This window comes from Cryptomeria japonica, chromosome 5, assembly GCF_030272615.1.
Source record: "Cryptomeria japonica chromosome 5, Sugi_1.0, whole genome shotgun sequence".
Classification (NCBI taxonomy): domain Eukaryota; kingdom Viridiplantae; phylum Streptophyta; class Pinopsida; order Cupressales; family Cupressaceae; genus Cryptomeria; species Cryptomeria japonica.
This window is the reverse complement of record NC_081409.1, coordinates 699,291,151-699,314,610: the sequence shown is the minus strand read 5'-3', so window position 1 is coordinate 699,314,610 and position 23,460 is coordinate 699,291,151. Positions and strand designations below refer to the sequence as shown.

The 23,460-nt window shown below is 38.1% G+C and overlaps 1 protein-coding gene across 5 annotated transcripts in view; it reads left to right on the top strand.

The window, feature by feature from the left end:
- The window catches only part of LOC131070658 (probable monogalactosyldiacylglycerol synthase, chloroplastic), a 68,812-nt gene that overhangs the window by 9,527 nt on the left and 35,825 nt on the right, over nucleotides 1–23,460 (top strand). The window lies entirely within an intron of this gene.

Below are 23,460 nucleotides of genomic sequence, written 5' to 3'. Positions count from 1 at the left end.
ACTCATCCCCAATCCAATCAGAATTAGCTCTGTAAAATTCAATAGAAAGACCATCACTACCAAGATATTTGCCATCACAAAAGGAATTAATGGTACTTATCCTTCGTGATATGTCTATTGACATTCAAAGCATCTTCCTCCCTGACCAACTTACGTATGACCCCTGTACATTATTTTCTTGCCTCTTTACTGTGATTACCCTCCTTGTAGAAAATAGGTTCTGATAAGAAGCATGAAAGGCCTCCTTCATGAAAGCACTATCATTAGAAGTATTTATAATATGCAGCCTGTTTGTGCTTTGATTTTTTTTATGTTTTGGAATATGTTTTGATTGTTTTTTGCAATGTTTTCAAATGACAAATATAGTGCAGATAAATAGGAAATAGTGCATCAATTTTTCAATTAAAAAATTAGACAATACACAAAAATTACAAAGCTGAAAATTCCAGATTTTATTTCTGATTTGGAAATACTATCTCTCACAAAAATAAGAGCAATCCAGTTCCAAAATATTCATAACATATCTATTTCCAACATACCCATAAAATGCAGCAAAGAAGTAGACTGAATTGGCATTGAAATTGGCAAACTAGCATTGGAAACTTGAACACCAACCTTCACTGTCCACCCCAAAGGCCACATTGAGGATAGGAAAGGAGTTGCAGACCTAAAATACCCACAAACAGTAAAGCTCAGCTCCTCAAAACCCTAGACGCCTAGCAAGGAAGCGTATGACCAGCATAGAATTGGTACAGCCAACAAAAACAAGAAACATTCAGCTATAAACTTACTCAATCTCAAATTTGCAACTGATAATTATCCTCTCCAAAATATTCAACTATGAACTGATTTAATGCATTAATTGATTCACCATGAAGCTCCAATGTGTATCCTAAGTAAAAACACTAATAAATTCTCCAGATTATCTCCCAATAAAGTGGAGAATGTTGCTTGCAAGGGTTTTCGTCCTCACAACCCAAAGAGAAGTAACCTCCTCCAGAAGAAATAGCAATATCAATATCAAACTTAGATGAGCTTCACATAATTCTCTTTATAGCGCTCCAGGCAAATTCGGCCCCTTTCACTTTTGCCTTAATTTGATAAAATCCAAATTCACTCCATAAAAGGGCATTGTGCTCATAATAATGGGAGAAGCTCAACTAAACATCAAATACTGCCAAACTGCTGGACTAACTGCCTCCTAAGTTCCCTAACCCCAACACATTAGCCTATGGGAACCAAACTGAATAGGCTAACGGTCCACCAACTCAACTAGTTAGGAAGGGGACATTATAGTATAATCTTCATATTCTATAGGGCCAACTCTTTGTTTGTAATATCTGATAAGGTTAAAAAAGTACTTGGAACCTCTATCTCCTTGATCCAATTCATCTTTGCTCTAATTTTCACTCCTTGATTTTTATGGTTTTACAGTCTCCTAAGAAGATTCTTGGTCCTAATCATTTTAACAAGAGCTCTTTGATCATCTTTGTTCTATTGCAACTCTCCTTCCAAAGACAAAATCTTCTCTTCAAGGGTGCTCTCAATTCTCTTTTTGTCTAAAGCCTTTTTTTCTTACTCTCTTAAAGATGTTACTCCATACAGAAACCAAATAATCCCATCTTTTGATGACGGAACCTCTCTCATAACAATTTTTCACAAGAGTAGTAGTCGTTCTGATTCCATCAAGATAGTCTTGATGTTTAAGGAGGGAGACATTGAGTTTAAACATGTGCTTACCAGAGTCTTCACTGGTTTCATCATTCTAACCAACCAAAATAGAGGTTTCAATAGGAGAATGGCTTGACATGGTAAAGGGATAGATTGAGATTGAGATTGAGATTGTGTTTTAGGAAATTTGCTTTTTTGGTTTTTTCTAAATTTAGAAAGTTTTGTTTTTGGCATTTTAGGGCCAACCCGGGAACTTGCTTTTTCAGTTTGTTTTTTCCTAAAAATAGAAAGTTGCTTGTTGCTTGTTCGGGGATCAATGATGGTTGCAAGGCCAGTAGAAGAGTTTAATCAGAAGAATGCATCCAAAGCAAACCAAGTGTGAAATGGCTTTTGAATCCAGACAATAATTTCTAGAAAGCTAGTTTGAAAATCATGAGGAAATGGCTAAGTCTAGAGTCAAGATTGTTCCAGGATCACTTGTCCATGGTGAAAATTTCCAATCAATGATGAAGTTCAGCCATGGTAAGTGAAAAGTTCCCTGTCAACATGCAAAGTCCGCCCCTTGGTTGGAAAAGTTCCCTGTCAATTAGCGAAGTCTGCCCAAGCATAGTGAAATCTTCCTTGTCATCAAGCAAAGTCCGCTCAAAGTGATGAAAAACTTCCTTGGCAACTAGCAAAGTCCACCCAAGGAGTGGGTTAGAAAGTGATTAAGTGTTGGGAAAAGGTCAGAAATTTGGTTAAATATGGCAACATCATGAAAATTTCTTATCAAGAGGTGAAGTCCACCTAGCAACATGACAAAGTTACTTAAGCAATGATGAAGTCCGCCTATGGGGAAGCATAAATTCCTTGATCACTACCAAGTCCGCCCAAGCATAGTGAAATCTTCCTTGTCAACATGCAAAGTCCTCCCTAGGGAAGCATAATCTTCCTTGTGAACAAGCAAAGTCCCCCTTGGTTGAAAAAGTTCCCTAACTTAAGGCAAAGTCCGCCTAGGAATGAGAAAAAGTTCCTTGTGCTACCATGAAGTCTGCCCTAGGTGAAGAAAAGAAGTTGTTAATGGTAGAATGGATTAAAGCAAGGAAGAGAAGCAACAATTCACCCAACATGAGGAGGAATTTTGTTCAAGTTAAGATGAATTAAATCAAGGAAGAAGAAATAAAATGCAAGGAATTCGCCTAAGTGTTGGTGACAAGGAGAATTAAAACAAAAAGCTAAAGACGAGAGGTTTTCGCCTAAATGAATATAGGAAAGAAAAGGGAATTAAAGCAAAACTTAAAAAGCACAAAGGAATTCGCTTAAGTCATGGAAGGAAAAGAATTTGGAAGTTTGGCAAAAAAAAAAAACCTAAAGCAAGGAAAGCAAAATTCGCCAAAGTTGAGAAGGGTAATTTGGCTAAGTTGAAATGAATGAGAAAAAAATTAACAATTAAAGCAAAGAGTTCGTTCAAGAAGAAAAGGCTTCTAGAAGGAAGCAAAGAAGGAATTGCCATTAAGTTTTAAATTAAAAAAACAAAAATAAACAGAAGGGAAGTTCGATTTGGAGAGAAAAACATGACCACATTCATTGCCATTAAAACTCATTAAAACTCATTAAAACACAAAAAACAATGCAAGGCAAATTCAAACTCCCTATAAACATCAGCCGTGGCAATTCATTATTCACAACTTTCACCTCATGCTTGGAAGTTCAAACTCTTCCAAGAGCTTTTTCAAAGTTGTGAAGTAGATTTCTAAAGTGAAATTGCAGGTTCAAAGTAATTTCGAAGGGGAATTCAGCCATTCGAAGACAAACTGGAAGCAATTCTTTCAGGTCTAAAGCATTTTCAAGACAGATTTTCAGGATTTCGAACTTCAAAATTTCCTCTTTTGTTCTAAATTTCTGATTCTCAGACCTGTACTCAGATTTGCCATCATAAATTCTTGAAACTTTGTCAAAGAACAATGTTGCTTTTTTGTGCGTTTTCAATTTTGAAGGAAGAAAGTGTATAAATCAGATTTAGTTTCATAATTTCAAAAGTTTTTTCCAAGTCTGATTTCAAATTTCAGAATGTTTTCAAGTCTGGTTTTCATTCCTAAGTCCATAATCAGATATTAACTCCATAATTTCCAAGTTTACTAACTTTGATTTTCATTTTCAGACTTTACTTAGTTTGATTTTGCGTCTGATTTCAAGAATTTAATCAGAAAATCAGAGTTATTTTTCGAAATTTGTCAAGTAGACATCAAGTTTATTTCTTGTAACTTATGAATTTTCCATATTTTGAGATAGTTGATGTCAACTCAAGGAGTTTCTCAAAAAGTGCAGATGAACTTCAACAACAAGGGACCAAAGCTGGATTCCAAGATTCAAACAAAGTGGAAGAAAGTCAATGATACTGACCTTGGTCATGTGGACATCAAAGATTTCAAGAAGAGGATGTACGGGTCAGATGATTGCTTTCCTTCACCATTTGCGTGTAAAATGATGTGAAATGGAATTGTTTAAGCAGCTGGATTTCCTCCAGCAATGCAGTGTTATGAGCTGATGGTAGAGTGCGCAAAGCATTACAACACTTAGGAAAGACAAATTGAGGCTCCTGATGGTAGAGTGTTGGCCTATCATGGAGAAGATGCCATTAAAGAGGCATTTGGCATCCTAAATTACCATTCAACTATGTACAAAACCAAGGGGGAAGCCTTAGCCATCTTTGAAGCTCATCCTATCACTTGCATTGAAATACTCAACAAGCATTTGCTCCTAAAACCAAGACCCCACTATACCAAAGTCCCAAATAAACCTTTCTGGACTGATTTCATTGAGGAGTATGGAGATCTTGTTCTATTGCTCAATAGGGTCATGGGAAGCCCTAAAGCTTCTTCATACGAACCCTAGATGTATCACTTCATCAATGAAATCACTACTAGTGTCAAAATGATAAACTGGGCAAGAATAGTCAGTAACAACATTGATGAGCAGCTGAGGAACTTAGAACATACAAAGTCTTTCTACATGAATTCCTATATCATCTATGTACTTGCATGATGTTACAGATATAAGAGATTGATTTGCATGGGCATCGTGGGAAACAAAGATGATCAATTTAAGGCATATGATTGCTATCCGGAATTACATATACAGGAGAAATCCCACTTGAAAAGTGTTAATGATGCATTCCTTATGTACATCACCAGGACACTTCAAGGAGTCACCCATCAGAGATTGACACAAGAAGCAAAGGATTTGATAAGCAGGTTCGGGTCTTGGTATATTCAATTCCCTAGATTCACATACTTGAGAGTCCAAGGATTCATAGGGTGTCCATATAAGCTTCCAAAATTTCCAACAAACAAAATGGTCCTACTGAAAGTTATTAGGCAACTGGATACATTTGGGAAAATCCAAAGAGTCGAGCAGAAGGCAGGAGTTTCCTTTCCCCTTGTCATTGGAAAGATGCTAGAGTCATGTCCATCAGCATTGGCAGCTGATAAGGTAGATGTAAAGATGCAATGGTATCCTTTCTCCTATTGATCAAGGTCTAACTTTGATCCCCACCGCCATATTAGAAAGATAAATGAAAGGAAATACAAACATAGGGCTGATCTTGAGGACTTCTGGGCCAATGCGGAGGATGAATATGAAGTAAGGAAGAGAATGTTGTCTAGGATACCGATCAGCATGATCAGATAACTTGAACTTTTCCCCATACCAGATCACTTGGAAGATGATGGAATTTTCACCCAGTCACGCTATGAGGAAGAAAAAGATAAACCCCTTCTTGCAACACATTGGTCTGGACCCGAACTTTCAGATTTGGACACTTTAATGAGACTAGTCATGAAATTCACAAGGTGGTGGGTAGATCAGCAAGTTCACAAGCTAAAGGAAAATAATATCCCCTTCACCTATGATTTGATGAGAAACTTGGATTTGTTAATTTTGTGCCCTAGATCAGTAATCAGATTTATGTCTTTTAATTATGCCCTAGTTTGTTAATCAGATTTGTAATATTTTATTAAACCATAATTCAGTAAACTTAGAAATGAAATAAGTAAACAAGAGACAAACACAAATACCCTGGGAAAACCTCCAAGGAGGAAAAACCCAGCATTAAAGACCCACAGGTCAGATTATATATTCTCTCTTAATTGCACAAATACAATACTTAGCTTGCTTCTCCAGATCTGATCCCTTTTGTATGTCAGATCTGCACTTCTAAGCACTTCAAGTCTGCACCAAAAGAGGCCTATATCCTCTTGGACAAGTTCGCACAATCCTTGCCAAGTTCGCACAATCCTCGGATAAATTCGCACTTTTATTAGCAGAGCTAATTCGCTGATTGCATGAGGAAAATGATTGATTGGTTTGAGTTTGCATTTGATCTTTATTTATATGAGTCTTTAACCTTTATTAAATCCAAGTCGGCCTTCCTCCTTTTGGCGCCAATTTATTTATTGAGGCGTGGTGTATTTTAGGGTGGCGTGAGGGTATGGGGCTGAGCTTAACTTGGGGGCACGTTACCCCTTTAGGATAGGACCCAGTCCTATATGGGTTCGGATGTTGCCTTAAGGCAATCTGAACCCATCTTACCTAGTTACAAACAACATGATTCTGGTTCTTCCAAGGATGATGAAGTAACACACGATAGCGGGAAGCCAAGAAGTGGAAATTCCAGGAGAAAGAAAGATATAGCAGAAAGTTCAAGAAGAAAGAAGCAAAAAACAAACAAAGCATCTTCCTCTATCAACACTTCTTTGGTTGAAGAAGTTGGCTTTTCCACAAACAAGGGCAAAGCTTCAGTTATGGATAATCAGCAAGTTGAAATGGAAATGCCTCCTCCAGTTCCTGAAGAACCAAATGTAGAGCCTGTTCAGTAAACTATTCTTGATGGCCTTGATGATCAAATGACAACAACGGATATGGACTTGGAAAATATTGAAGTTGACATTTTGGAAAAAGGATTTCCAGAAGGAATGATTTCTGCACTCAAGGGAATTGAGGAAAGTGAAGGGAATGATGAAAATAAAGAAGAAGATAATGGCATTGGACAACCAACGGTGCCAAGTTGGTTGTTGCAAAGAATGAAAAAGAAAACTGTTGTAGAAGCCCAACCACTGGGCGATTCAACAAAGATCCTAGCTAGGCTGAATTGGCTTGCAGAAATGAAGAAAGCAAAGAGATATTCCTTAATCCATAGGGATGCCACAAGATCTCGTTCAGTGCAAGTGGCAGTTCCAAAATTTTATAAATCCAAGGAAGACATTGCTCCTAAAGAGTATGAACTAATGACTGTGGACATAGGTCCTACCACAAAGGAATGAGAAGTTTAAGAGTTGGATGATTCAGTCAGCATGGAAGAAAATGAACAACTAAGAGGTTATATCCAGCACTTGGTAAATCCTATCAATAGAGAGGAGGCAATAGTCACTCCACCTTTGATTTTTCCACAAAAGTCAGTTGAAAATTTTGAAAGAATGAAGATGGCAACTCAAGAGGCTAAGGAATGGATTGATGAAGTTGCAAATAAGGCTATCAAGTTCGTGGAAGAATTGGCACAAGTCTATGGATGGGTCTCTTCCTTCATTTATAGAATCCAGTGCATAGCTGAATTTTGGGAGGATTTCCAAATTATCTAAGAAAAGACAATTCCATGTTTGAAGGTGTTGAAAGGAATTTTCGAGCATGATTTGGTTCATGGAAATGTAATTGAAGCTGGAACATCATATGACTTCAATACATGGTATCATGCCTTGGTAGCTAAAGGAGAAGTCTTGGAAAGAATGAAGAGTGATGGTGCTAGAATTGAAGAAATAATCAAGGCTGTCCAAGACAAGGTCTTCATCATAGTTACTGATGTGCTAGAGTAGAAAATAGTCCGAGAAAGAGATTTAGACGTGGAAAACCTGAAGGTCAAAGTTCAAAACCACTTTTCCACTTTTGCAAACTCGATCCAAATGCAACATTTCAGCAGGGCATCCTTTTTCGTGTCCATTGAAGGTGGTTTTCAAAAACTTGAAATTGATTGGATGACTACCTTTGCCACGTGTGAAGATAACATAGACTTGATGGAGTACAAAATTGATATCTTGCCAAGTGTCCCAATGGAGGAGTTGGGCCCCATAATGACCAGGTTAATCAGATTTGTTGCCAAGGAAAAGGATAAGGGATACCCGCTTCTAGAAGAAAGCTGGGTAGTTGTTCATTTCTCATTGGTCCATTGTTGGATAACTATGCTAGTTTGCCCTAATTAGGTTTGCTGTTTAATCTTGGCCATTGATCTTAAATTAATCCAGGCCGTTGCTTTGTAATAAGGGTGCCTATATAAACCCTCCTCATTTCATTTATTTTCATATGAGAGACTTTGGAGAAATTGTTTTAGTGATACTTCTTAAGTGCTAGGACATGATTCATTGTTCAATTGTTGGCGAATCTTGTCTACTTTTGCAATTTAGCATGGTTTCTTTGCTCTCATTAGAGTAGGATTTATTTTCAAGTTGTTAAATTGAATGAAGGATTTGATGGAATTGCTGAATGTGGAATAGATTGTTCATGCTTTTGATAATTGGATGATTTACAATTATCGTGCAAAGTTAGTCTAAATAGGTAAAATAAATTTAACTTCTATTGCTTTATTCATTGTTCAAAATGTTGGTGAATATGAGTAATATGAAACTCTTTTGAAATTCCATAGAAGATTGCACCGTTCTTGTGTTGTTGAATTTGGCGAAGCAAGAATTGGTTTTGATTCCACATTTGTAATTTCTGTCTCCTAAGTTCATAGGATTAGCTTAAAGTTAGAATTATCTGTCTAAAACCTGATTTTTTGCCCTTTTTTCAAAGTCATAGTAGAAGTAGAACATTATTGAAAATCGTTCCAAAAAAATAGTAAGTCAGGAATTAGTAAAATCTTTAGACTGATTAACTCCTAGAATAATTGTGTAAGCCCCTCTTGAGATTACGAGCATATCACAACGAACCAATTGAGACTATCCACATGAATTTGGAATCTTGGAGTCGTCTTTGTGATCACACAGTCCGTTTGTTTAGCACATAGAAGATTTTGATCAAGAGAGAATAGGATATCTTTGGGTATTTTATTCTAAGTTGCGCGTGCATAAAAAACACACCAACAGGACTCCAAGTGAATTTTCTACTCTACTGCTTCACACTACATTACTACTGCACTCGCTTTGAACACCTTGCTCTTTGAATGGCGTTTTGGGCCTCCTGGGATCTCTACACCATGATCCTTTGCATGTAGGAAGTAAAAGCACTTTGTAGAAACATTCTCTCGTGAACGGTTGGGGTACTCTTCTTTCCCCATATAAGTTTTTCAATGGATTCATAGGATGCTGTAGTTTGAGACCCCATGTTGGTCTTCCTCCACAATTTCCACCCTAAGAATTTTGACTTTGTCAATCACCACAAAAGTCTCCCCGCTTACATGAAAATGTCCTTGACACTCCTAGACTTGTGCTCCAAGCACTGAGAAACCATATCCCATTACAATCATACCTCTTCATTCTAGACCAAAAGTATAGTTCATTTTCTTTCCACAAACCCTCGTTACCTCCAATTTTATCTGCGTTATATTCAACCATATTGAAGTCTCCTTTCAGTATCCATGGGATTTTCAGCAGGGAGCTGGCCATTCAACTCCACAAAGAACATCTTTTCCTATAATCATCAGATGCATAAATGGAACCAATACCAAACTTACAATCATCTTTTAAAAAGTAACCTGGACAACTCTATTGCAGGGAGAAGAACCACTATTAGTGACAAATTGGACCAACTTAGCATTAACCAAAATTACTGAGCCTACTTTACCCTTCTTATGCAATGTATGGAATGCCTAAGAATTCTTCCACACAAAATTCAAAACACAGTCAAGTTGAAGGTCCACAATCTTAACCTCTTGTGAACATAGAAAATCAATATTAAGTCTATTATTACAAAAGGACCTCAAAATATATTTCTGTCAGGTGATTCTTAACCCGTAATGTTTTAACTAACAGCCTTAATAATCATTTAATAGTGTGAGTAGAAGCCTTGGACTTTTAGTTCTTATAAAATCTGTCAAAACATTTTGGAATTTTGCTTTGCCTCGGACTTTTAGTTCTCGTTAGGTCCTTGATCACCTTGTTTTCTTTTCTTTTTTCTTTTTTAGCATGTATTTTTTCTCTTCTGTCAACTTCCATAACACCCTTAGAAAAATAAGGGTTAATACAGTCAAGAACAACCATCTGACTTCTAAGCTTATTACCGTCCTCAATTTCAAAAGAATCGCCTAGGGGATCTGTGTCTAACAGCATTTGGGGGGACTTTGCCATTTTTTTCCGTTTCTCTTCAGCCCAGGCATTTATTTTTTCTAAGGCCAATGACTGAGTACTAATCTACAGAGGCCTATCTGCCTCTTTAATACTGATATTCTTATCCCTATCTCAATCTTGTACAGGGTTGTTTTTAGCTTTTGTTGTCACCCTCAAATAATGGGTTATTCATTGAATTGACCTCACTATCAAAGGCAAGCTTACCCTCAACTACTGAAGATCCGCTATTAGGGAGACCAACATTATCTTTTTCTTCTGCTCTAATTCTATCCAATTGATTATCAATATCTGTAGAATTCAGAGACTCATTATTGGCTATGATGGATTCTTTTTGAACATTAACATTTTGTGGAATAGCCTTGTCTGAAACAGTTTCTTCATTTCTAAAATCCCTAATTGTTTTTTTTTGAAATTTTAGGACAGTTTTTCCTAACATGAGCATTTCTTTTACAAAAAATTACAAGCATTTAAACTTCCTAATTAATCAATGTCACAGTGTTGTGACCATTTCACACATCGCCCCATTTAAAATGGGGACCCCCTCTTTTTGCTCGTTTTTGCTCGCCTTTCGCTTTGTTTTTTAGGGTTTTGGTAGTTTGTCAGTTGTCTGGATTAAGGGTCAAGCCTTAGGGTTTCTATTTTGTCATTTTTCAGGCTAGTATCCAGACAGTCTTGAGAGCTTTTTGAGCTTCCTTTCGTAGGATGCAATTTTGAATAAAGTGAATTCGCCAGAGGCTAAGTGAGTTAGTCTATTTTCAATTGGAATTTTGAATGAAGAGTCTAAATTTGTCTAAGTGTGAATGATGAAATTGCGAATTTTGTCCAATTGAGTGATTTTGACCAAATTTTGAGTTTTTTGATATTTGATCCCGGGCATTGGAAATGACTTGTTTTTGCCTTGTGAAGTGGTTAAAATCCTAAAATCATGATATTTTGGCCTGTAGGAGCAAAATCGCTCCTGTCCCTCAGTGAAGGACCAGAGCTCGTTTTCAAAAATCTTACTGTCTCTGCAGGATCAAGATGATTTTTCAATTGGAAGTGGTAAAGGGAGGCGTGATCTTTCCGTTGAATATAATTTGAAGAATTTCATGAGCACGGAAATGCCCCAGGAGTAAAAATCGCTCCTGTCCCTCAGTGAAGGACCAGAGCTCAAAATCAAACATTGCCTTGTCCTTGCAGAATTTGAACAACTTGACGATTTGAAGAGATCAGAGGAGATATGTTTTATCAGTTGAATATAACTTGAAGTGCCTTCGTGAAGGAAAATGGACCCAAAATGAAAAGGCGCTCCTGTCCCTCAGTCAGGGACCAGGGCGAAGTTCAGTGTAGCTCCCGTCCCTCTCCCAGGGACCAGAGCGAAATTCCTCATGAGGCATGTTTTAGACAAAAAGCAAGCAAGTTTTAGGTTTGAGGCAAGAAAGGAGAATGAAATGAACCCGTTGAAGACAAATTGAAGATTATAAAACATCAACAAGGGACTCAAATTGGCCTAGGCGCTCCTGTCCCTCAGTCAGGGACCAGAGCGATTTTTGCCTTAGGTCAATTTCTTGCCAAGTTAGAGCAAATTCCAAGCCAAAGATGAGTGAAATGGGGCACTACAAGACCATTGAAGATAAATTTAGAAGTTAGCAAAGTGTGATGGAGCCTACAAATGCAAATTCGCTCCTGTCCCTCAGTCAGGGACCAGGGCGAAATGATGATTACCTTGCCTTCTATCCAAATTCAAGCCACTCCAAGTCAGGATACATGGAGGCAAGGACGTTTTGAAGCATCTTGACGAAGAACAAAGTTACAAAGGTCGCCAATATTGAAAGATTTGCACCAAATGTCCAAGATCGCTCCTGTCCCTCAGTCAGGGACCAGAGCGAAATCTTCATGAAGGTTTAGAATTTTGAAGGTTTATCAAGTTTCAAGTGTCCAGAAGGGATCAAAGGACCTCATTCTACATGGTGAAAGCGATTGCAAGTTGATACAAACAAGGATGAGCCCAGGACATTAAAGTTCGCTCCTGTCCCTCAGCCAGGGACCAGGGCGATAACCATCATACTAGCCAAATCCTTCAAAAATCATGCCAAGTCAAGGTTATGCGAGGTTGCAAAGTATCAAAGGTATCTTGAGACGATGACATGCGAGAAAATCAAACGTCAAAAGGTCATCAATTGAGCCAAGGAACCTATATCGCTCCTGTCCCTCAGTCAGGGACCAGGGCGATTTGCACAAGATCATTCATTTTCCTTCAAAATCATGACAAGGCAAGGATACACAAGATCAAGGACATCGTTTGGGAGGCAATGAACAAAGAGCAAAGGTTGAAAGATAGCAAATTTTGGCTAGAACATCAGGATCGCTCCTGTCCCTCACCAAGGGACCAGGGCGATAATCCTTCAAACATTAAAAGTGCCTTGTAAAAGCCAAGTGAAGTAAAAGTGGAATGAAGAAACAACGTTACTGTTTGCCTTATGATGAAGATTGGTGATCAAAGATGCAAGATCAAGGGGAAAACATTAAGTTCGCTCCTGTCCCTCAGTCAGGGACCAGGGCGATATTAGCTAAATCACTCATTATCCTTCGAAGATCATGTCAAAGCAAAATTGCAAAAGGTTTAAAACGTCATTTGGAAGGCGACACAAAAGAAGTGAACGTCAAAATATTACCAATTTGAGCTAGAGATGGAAGTTCGCTTCTGTCCCTCAGTCAGGGACTAGGGTGATAATGGTCACAAAAGGCATTCATTTACAAAATCAAGTCACTCAAGTTCGGAATTCCTTGAAAAAATGCCATTTTCAACATAGAGATGATGGTTTCAAACGTCAAAAGCACAAGAATCAAGATCAAGGTGATAATTCGCTCCTGTCCCTCAGTCAGGGACTAGGGCGATAATGGTTTGTGTCCTTACCTTTTCTAAATTTGGCGCTAACAAACATTTTTTGAATTTATTTTAAATGCTAAAAATCGACAAAATTAAAAAATTCAATTAAAAAGCATTTAAAAATTGCGCTTAAATATTAATTAATTAATTTTTGCCTATTTAAAAATCGAATTTATTAAAAAACGATGGCATTTAATTAATTAATTTATTAATAAAAGTGGGGCGCTTGGGTTTTAATTTTCAATTATTTACAAAAGTCGGCCTTTAAATTTATTTAAAAATTTGCTTTTAATCACCAAGTCGGCCTAGAGGTAAATGAGAGGTGAGCGCTTATAAAGGGAGTGTGAAAATTTTCATTTTCACATTATCATTTTATCATCTTTCATATGCGATTTTGGGAGAAGTGCGATTGGTATTCAAGTGGAGCGAATTTCCATCAAAGCAAGGTGTGCGAAGCATTATCAAAAGGAGAGTACGTGCGAACTTAGTTTCAAGTTGGACGAACTTGCCAAAGACATTGAAGATCACGTCAAAGACCCCAAAAGGTGGCGAAGTTGCTAGCTTGAGAGAGATCACGTTGAAGCCACTAAATTTCGATTTTGCCTAGGCGAATTCCTTTGTTTTGCATTTTAGAGTTAAGCTCTCAAGAAAGGTATGGCGATATGAATCCCTTGTTTTAATTTTGAATTGTTGATCGTCATAGCTTCAAATTTTGAATTTTGAAATTTTGAATTCCAGTAGCTCAATTATTTTTTAGGAAATGATAACTCAAGGACTTATCATGAAGTTTCCTAATCTTTTATCTAATCTTGTTATGCATTGCAATATCTAGTTCTTATTATGAAATGTTGTGTAGGTATGGCAACCCCGAAGGCGGGAGCATCCACCAGTCGTCCAGCTCTCATGAAGGAAGATCAAAAGACTGAAGAAGTGGAGACCAAGATCGTGTCTAATTGGAGCAACATTGGAGATACCAACTTGGGCAACTTCAGCACGAAGAAATTTCGAGAGGTGCCTTATATTGGTAAGCCATCACCTGTCGCCCGGAGGATAATCGGAAGTGGCATCATTAAGGCGGCCGGCTTCCCTCCAGCAGTACAGTGTCATGAGTTGATGATCGAGTGTGCCCGTCATTATGATCCACAGTCCAGAACGATTGTGTCCAAGGAAGGAAACACTTTAGCATATCTTTCAGAGGAAGCTATAAGTGAGGCTTTCCATCTTCCAGAGCACAGGGACATGATCTACAAGAGTATAGAAGGAGCCAGGTCCATGTACGAAGATGATCCAGATGCTTGCCTAAGCATCATCAACAAGAACTGGTTACTCAAGAGTCGTCCTCGCCTGAGCAAGATCCCGAACACACCGCATAGGATTGATTTTCAGGAGGAGTACAGAGATTTGATTACAATGCTCAACCGAGTTACAGGAGCCCCTCACGCCTTCTATTTTGAGAAATGGATGTTCTACTTTATCCAGGTGATAGTTCAGGGAAAAGGAACGATACATTGGGCTAGAATGATTAGCCATTGCTTGGACGTACAGTTGAGGAGATTGAAGGCTACCAAGTCCTTCCACATGAGTTCATACGTCATATATGCCTTGATCAGGAGCTTTGAGTACGCAGGACTACCTCACAGAGGAGTGATTGGAAGAGGACCCGGCGAGGTCAGAGTTTGTGATTCCTATTTCCACTTGCATCATCCGCCAGGAAGCAACTACAAGCTAGTTAACGATACCTTCACGATGAACATCACAAGGACGTTGCAAGGTGGGATTCACAACAGATTATCTCAGGATGCACAAGAACTAGTGAAGAGGTACGGTGCTTGGTTTATCCAATTTCCAAAATTCACTTATATTAGAGTACATGGATGTCCTTCACCTCCATACATGTTGCCGAGATATCCGATAGACAAAATTGTGTTACTTGAAGTAACAAGACAGTTGGCAGCATATGCGAAGGCATTCAGACATAGACATGGGAATGGAGTTCCGGTACCTATCATTTTAGGCAATTCAGTTGAGGTATGTCCTAATGCTTTAGCCATGGATGACGCAGAGAAGGAGTTAGCTTTGTATTCTTTTTCATCCTTTGCTTTGAGAGAAAGCTTTGATCCACATGGATATATAGAAGAGACAGTCGGTAGGAAGTTTAAGCATGAGTTCCAGATAGAAGATTTTATGATGAATCTCTTAGACGATCTTGAAGTGAAAAGAAAGATGCATTCTAGATTGCCTTTGGATTTCATCAGGAAATGCAAGATTTATAGAGTGGCCGACCAAACTCAGGATAGTGGCAGACATCTCCAGTCATCCTATGATCGAGAAAGCAAATCAATAAGGTTGGATTGGAATGAGCCCGAGGTCGTGGATCTAGATGCTTTGATGGCTCCAGTCTTGTCTTGTACTCACAGATGGGTTGACGTACAACATCAGAAGTTGAGAGAGCAAGGCATTGCTATGACTTTCACTTTGGAAGAGAAACCAGCTGAAGGTGGAGCTAGTGTGAGCGAAGGCAATCCTAATCCTAGAAATACAAGTGAAGGCGACCTTCGATGTGCAAGTGAGGGCAATCTCCATCCAAGAGGTTCAAAGAGGAAAGAGAGACCTGAGAAGAGAGAATCTTCCAAGAGGAAGCAAGGGACCAACCGAGATCGTTCATCCGGCACATCTTCTAGACCAGAGAAGAGGACACTTGAAGTGGAAGAGTCTATGGAGTCGATGGTACAGAATGATAGGCAGGAACAAGGACAGGCACCGCAGGGGTTACTAGATGGATCTCTCCAAGATTATGAGCTACATGAAGATAGAGAAGATAGTGAAATAACATCTCCTCCCAGAGAAGAAGAAATATTGCATAAGGAAATACAGGTCAAAGAGACAAGATCAGCCATCCCAGATTGGTTGAAGGAAAGATTAACTAAGGTGATCGTAATAGAGGACGAGGACAATGTAATTGATTTAGAGAGCCTTGTTGGACGTTCTCAGGAAGTGACAGAGAAGAGGAAGGCTACGAAGATGTCCAAGATGATTAGAGATGAAACTGGATCCAGAAAACTGCAGATAGCTACACCGGCAGTGGACAAGTATGAAGGAGAGATCCTAGCAGAGGAATATGATATAGAGACATTTGAGCTAGGTCCATCCACAGCCGAACAGACGTTGGATGATGCCACCGATTCATTTGAGGCATTGAAAGACAAGCTTAGAGAAGAAATGGAAAAGAATAGAAGGCTTGAGAGAGAGGTCGGTGCATGGAGGACATATTTCAGTCATCTCAATGAGCCTTTGGGACGTCAGGATCCAGCAAGATCACCCATACAGGCACTTCCCCTTCAATCAATTAATGAGGCAGAGAGATTCAGGAGTATGGTCCAGCGTATGAGTACTTGGATGGACAAATCTCATACAGTTGCCGTAGAATTTGTAACAAGGATGATGAAGACTATTCATAGGGCTATCCAGGTTCTTGAGATAATCCACAATTTGATGATAACAGTAGCCACTTTTGCTCATACCAAAGATGTTATCATTCCTGTCTTGAAGGTAATCAGACAAACATCGAGGAAGGTCTTAGCGCAGGAAAAGATCATGGATGGAGGACCTCACAGTTTGCTTCAGTGGTCAACCTTACTCCAGATGAAGAGTGTTCTCTTCGAGGACATCAGTACTAGATGTAGCCATGTTGAGGAGGTGATCAATCCGATCCAGGACAGAGTATTTGAGGTACTTCGTACCATTCTTGGCAGGAGGATCGAAGTTGAGACAGATGTGGATTTGCAGGAATTGGAGGATAGAATCAAGGTCATTTTTTGCAAGGACGCTAATATCACAGATGAGCAACAGGACCAAATGTTTGCCACCATGCTCCTGATTGAAAAGACTAAGGAACTCGAATTTACATGGGACGCAGCTCTTCTAGATGCATTTGATCAGGTCATCCACTTGGAAGAAAGAATGAAGAATCTTCCCGAGATTCCAATTGCTGAGATCGAAGGAATCGTGTCAAGATTCATTGCATATGCTAAAAAGGAGCATTGGAAAGGGAATAAGATTCTAGATGAGAGGTTGTTATAGATGACATGGCACCTTAATTGTCATTGGTCTATGTCTCCTAGGTTTTTGTGCCGAATTTAATATTTGGCTATGCATTTAATATTGTTCAGTAAAAAGGAGGCCATTTGTAACAAACCCTAATTAGGGTTTAAGTGTCATGATCTTGACCATTGATCTGCTTTTGATCTGGACCATTCATTGTAATTGAGGATGCTATTTATACCCTTATTTCATGTCATTTTCATAGTTAGATATCAGAGAGTTTGATGTATTAGAGAGATTAGAGTTTAGAAGCAATTTACTTTTGTAGCAAGATTGAGTTTTGAGGAAAGGAATTCAAACAATTGTTGTACATGATGACTTTGAAATCAATGAAATATTGAAGTTATGGTGTTTTGTTGCAACTTTCTTGGTTATCTTCATGGTTGTTCAATTTACTTGAATCATTCTCAATCAAAGTAGTGTGTTAATTCGAAGGACAAAGTGTTGGACTCGATCCTTGGTAAGATTCGCTTTCCAAACCACTAGCTTCTTGCTGATTGTAGGAACGCCTTGCGTGGTCAACTGGAGATACTTGAATCACTTAACCTTCAATCAGTATTGTATCTTGGATATGTACCTTCGTGGTAGTGTCTTTGATCTTTGATGTATTGAAAATCATTTGTTACCTTAGAAGATCGCATCAATTTCAATTGAGTTGTTATTTTATGGCAAAATTGAAGTTGGTAGAATCTTGCCAAGTCTTGTCCACATGAAGTCATTCTTAGGGTTAGACTAGATTAGACCTCTTGCAAACCCTACTCTTTTGTCATTTTTCTTTAAAAGTTTGTTTAGTTCATCAAAATCTTCGGCAACGTAAGGCCCCTTGAGGACACAGCAAATCACAACGACCACTGGTGCTTATCCACACGTAGAGACCCTACTAACCAGAACATTGGAGTCATCCTAACTGATCCTTCTTGCGAAATCTTCAGCAGTTAGCGACTTTATTCAAGAGAGGATAAGATGCCTTTGGGTATTTTATTCTGTGTATGATGGTGTACAAAATACACGTCAACACACAGTTAACCACACTATCTTGCATTTGCATACACAGCTGTTCTGGAATTTCAACTTCAGGCACATGAGAGATTAAGACTCTAGCATTTAAATGAGGAGTTACTCTAGTTTCCTCAATTTGCAGAATATTACCCAATGGTTTAAACATTTGTAGAAAGAATTCCCACTACTGAGGGGTAACATTTTTAATTTTAGCCACCTTGGGGCTGAATTAGCCACCACCTTCTCAATTTTAGACTTAGCGTACTGAGGAACAGCCTTGAAAACTGACTATCCTAAATTCCAAAAGTCTTTCTTAATCACCCTTTCTTGCATGCCATTTCTTTGAAAAAACAACAAAGAGCTGTTTTTGCAACATTCTACAGAAGTTAACATATGCCCCCATTTTTTTCATGTCCTCGCCAAAAACAAAACAGATTTGAATCGGGTTGACTAAGACAAATATTACCAATTGTTAGTCATTTATATTTAACTAAAAATCGCCTGAGTATAATGTATGGTAAATAGTGATTATCTTGGATGCAGTTTTACTGATAAAGACAAGCAGTAACAAACACAGATATAAAAATGCACAGCTATGTAAGTTATACAGCGTTTTTAGGTGTAAAACATTACTTGGCAGCGATTATAAGATTGCAGTTATTAATATACCTTAAGAGATGCGATTTGTAGTGATTTGTCTAAAACAAGAATTGCTTATATTAATTATAAACAAACAACAAAGGGTGCGGTTAAGGAAAGGAGGTCATGTCTATTTGAAAGGACATCATCCTTCAAAAGTGGTGCATCTCTCTATTAGAACAAAGATATTAAAAGGAAACACTTCATTTGGGGTAAAGGGCATGATAGAAGTGGAAATCAGCATTTAATCAAACAAGAGTTTGCAGACTTAGAATTAATATATTAAACATCAGTTTATATACTTACCAAATATTGTGGCTCTAAATCAAGATATAGAGTTGACAATTTGCATTCCTAAATATAGTCCATACCTTACTTGGGAATTCTAGGGAAAATCAGAGTAAGTCCCAATAGGGGACATTACAATTGGTTTCTAAGCATCCTTCTGCCATCTTGTGAAAGGTAGTTGATGCAACCTAGCCAAAGGGCTCAAAGGGCTTTAAAAAGAGAAAGGAGGAAACTTGTGTCCTTTAACAATCCTGCACCAAATAACACAATGAACGAACAAATGGGCAACAAATTGAGGACCTTCATGGAGCAAACCACTCAAGCTCTCATGGAACAAAATGAGAGAAATGAAAGAACAACCCAACTTCTCCTCAACCATTCAAAATATGAGTTGCAATAATTCTCGACCCAACCAAACCAGTGGGAGGGATACCAACTCTAACTACTTTGAAAATAACATCTCACTAAGGGTATCAAACCCTAGGTCAACAAGACCTCCCTTCCTACCAAGGGAAGAACACATAGAAGAGGAAGAAGCAAACATTCCAGCCATGGATAATATTGATGAAATTGTGGAAGCATTTTCAAGACTTGATCCCAACTTTAGGAGAAATGTTTATTTTAAGGATTACTGTGATGCTAAAATGCAAACTGTCTCTAGTAGGAAAAGAAAACAACCCAACAACGATTTGAAACAAAGGATAAATAAAATAACCCTTTCTAATTTTGATGGATCTGGGAAAGTCACGACACGTTTATGGGTCCAAAAGATGGACACCTACCTCTCACTTAGTTCCATGACGGAGGAAGATGCCATAAAATTCACCATACTCCACTTGGAAGGAACATCCCATGATGGCATCACGGCCTCATTACCCAAGGCCACCAACATATATCAACATATGATGAATTCACTCAAAAAATTATCCAAAGGTTTGATAAAAAACACCCCGAGTGGTACTTTAAAGAGCTAATTCAAATAAGGCAACATGGAACTAGAGAAGAGTATGCCACCAAATTCCAAAAACTTTTAGTTATGGTACTTGAGGTATCATAATGTAGACTAGCCTACGTATTTGTCGAGGGATTAAAAGGAACTATTCGTGGCTTGGTAAGTGCCCTTGATCCTATATCACTTGAGGATGCAATCCAAAAAAGCACTAAAATTGGACATCACACCTACAAAGGACAAATACTGTACAAAGAATCAATCCTATCCCCCTGCATTTTACAATGAAAGAAAGGAGCTCATAAACAAAGGATTATGTTTCCAATGTAAGGTAAAATGGGAACGTGGACACGATTGTAAACAAGAAAAACTTAAAAGACGACAAGAATACCCAAAAGAGAAAGGTTTGTGCTTCAAATGCAAGGAAGAGTGGAGGCTAGGACACACATGGAAGCCAAATATGTAATATAGAGGCAATGTCCGACGAACAAGCAAAAGGAAATCCAAGTAAGAAAACAAGGCATGATGAGGAAGATCTTAAAGGCATCCAATCTAAAGAAGAAAGGACAATAAACAAGTGGAGCTTTGTGGAGGAGCCAATCTAGTAATTACGACACCCTTATATCCTCAAGATCTATAAGACATATTAAGCAAATGTTTGAAGCATATTGGAGCAAATTTATGACACATTAGTAAGCATACGGGAGCAACAAGATGGGGTTAGGCCCACTTTTTGACTCTAGATATCTTATAAGCAACAAGATGGGGTTAGGTCCTCTTTTTGACTCTAAATGACTTGTGAATAGCAAGATGGGGTTAGGCCCACTTTTTGACTCTAAATGGCTTATGAGCAACAAGATGGGGTTAGGCCCACTTTTTGACTCTAAATGGCTTATGAACAGCAAGATGGGGTTAGGCCCACTTTCTGATTCTAAATGATTTATGAGCAGCAAGATAGGACTTTGTGGCTCTAAATGGCTTATGAGTAGCAATATGGGGTTAGACTCACTTTTTGGCTCTAAATGGCTTATGAGTAGCAAGATGGGGTTAGGTCCTCCTTCTAGCTCTAAGTGGCTAATGAGCAGCAAGGTGGGGTTAGGCCCCCTTCCTGGCTCATGGGAGTAGTAAGGCAGGGTTAGGCCTCCTTCCTAGCCCCCTAATTAACCCTACAATGCATTGGCCTTTTGCAGATCCAAATACTTCTTTCTTTCTTCTTTAATCTGGCCAACCTGCATGGTATAAATAAATCAATGGATGCATTCTAGTCAATGAGAAGGGATTGACAATAAGTGCATTTGCTTGTATGCTCCGTGTCTGCATATATTCATGTGTATGCTTTGTGTTTTTATGTGTATGTTCCGTGTTTCCAATATGTCTACTCCATGAATAGGAGAATAACTTGAGTGAACCAAAAGATATGAATTTATTGCATTTAAGGTCATAGATGTGTGTCATGCTTCTAATCCTCATCTTAATATATGGTAAGTTCTTGTGTTAACACAAAAGCTATCCAATATGCATTGGGTCAATCCAAATCAATCCTTTACATTTTCAAGTGATGGGAAAAGAAAGATGGGAGAAAACTTTTCTTAAATTTTCAACACTTTGGCTAAGTTGTTCAAATTAGCAACTTGTGATAATCCGAGTAGAACAGCAAAAGGCAGATTATGGAATAGATTCCATGATCATTCCACTATTGCTTGAGGACAAGCAATTTTGGGATGGGTGGACTATCATGTCCTCGCCAAAAACAAAACGGATTTGAATGGGGTTGATCAAGACAAATATTACCAAGTGCTAGTCATATATATTTAACTAAAAATCACCTGAGTATTATGTATGGTAAATAGTGATTATCTTGGAGTCAGCCTTGCTGATAAAAACAAGCAGTGACAAACACAGATGTAAAAATGCACAGCGATGCAAGTTATGCAGCAATTTAAGGTGTAAAAACATTACATGGCAATGATTATAAGATTGCAGTTATTAATATACCTTAAGAGATGCGATTAGTAGTGATTAGTCTAAAACAATAATTGTTTATATTAATTTATTAATTATAAACAAACAACAAAGGGGTGCGATTAAGGAAAGAAGGTCATGTCCATTTGAAAGGACATCATCTATCAAAAGAGGTGCATTTCTCTAGAAATACAAAGATATAAAAAGGAGACACTTCATTTGGGGGAAAGGGCATGGTAGAAGTGGAAAACAGCATTCGATCAAGCAAGAGTTCGCAGACTTATAATTAATATATTAAACAGCAGTTTATATACTTATCAAATATTGTGGCTCTAAATCAAGATATAAAGTTGACAATTTGCATTCCCAAATATAGTGCATAACTATCTTGGGATTTCTAGGGCAAATTAGTGTAAGTCCCAATAGGGGACATTACAATTTTCCTTCACCAAACATTTCCAATGCAATCATTAAAAAAATTCTTAGATGGCAAAAACTTATTGTTTGGGCAAACAAAAAATATTACAACATTTTAAACCCTATTTTCTTCATTTTTTACAGCTTGTAACATCTTTGGATTGGGAGAAATGAAGAGTATCTTGGGCAAAGAGAGACCGTTTCTGTCTTTTCAAATTTCTTCCTTTGGGTTCTCCAACTTCGACAATGTTGACTGTTCCCATTCCTCCACCTTTGAATTTGAAATTTTTTCCGTGCTCTGAAACTGAGAACTCTGCAGACTCTTGTAACCCACTGTCTTTGAAACCAAGAATTTCCATGTAGCTTGCCTTACAATTCTTGATACCCTATTGGCTGTTAACCCTGTCACCGAATTCAGAATCTACAGATATATTAACTTTCCCACAAGTGCCATCATCAAGATCCCCCTGTCAGACTCTTCATGAAATAACTGTTGATACGAGGGAAATAAATGTTTCAAGGAAGGCAGATCCTAACATAAAAAAGAACACCGCCACAAAAAGACATCACCCTCCACCGACTGGCAGACATAGGACCACCAACCCACCAAAATATTACTGACTAATCAGTGAATGAAACTGACAGGTTGGTGGGTAAAAGGGCAACACAAATAAAATTTTAAATTCAAAAACAACTTAAAACTACAAAAAAAACTAAAGCAACGAAAATATAAAAATGACCCAATATAACCAATTTAAAGCTGGAATTGAGAACCAAGGAGAAAAAAGAAACCAAGATCAACAAAGAATACTATTCTGAGTCTCGTTTTGTGAGATCATGAGCTCCAAAGCACAACAATGGAGGATGACCGTTTGTCTTCCTTCAACCTCAGAGCTCCTTCCTTACCTTCCAATTCCTCTTATAGCTTAATTATTTTTCTCGAGGATACTCAACCATTTAAAAATGCTATTAGATGAAGTGTTCACATGGCATTCAACATAAATTTGTACTGGGTGCATTATGCACGTTAACCTATTGGCACCAATTTAATTTCTATCCAGAGTTTGTCTTCCTTTTGCATATTAGAGTCTTTGTATTTTTACTGTTCCTTGAAAGAATTTGTGCAACATATCAAAACATAAAATCCTATTTTTACTTCCTATTCATGATACTAGCTTGCACGCCTTGATGCCTTCTCAATTAATTGCACTCAATAAGGCCAGTTGCCACCTATTGCAAGCATTCATTAATTT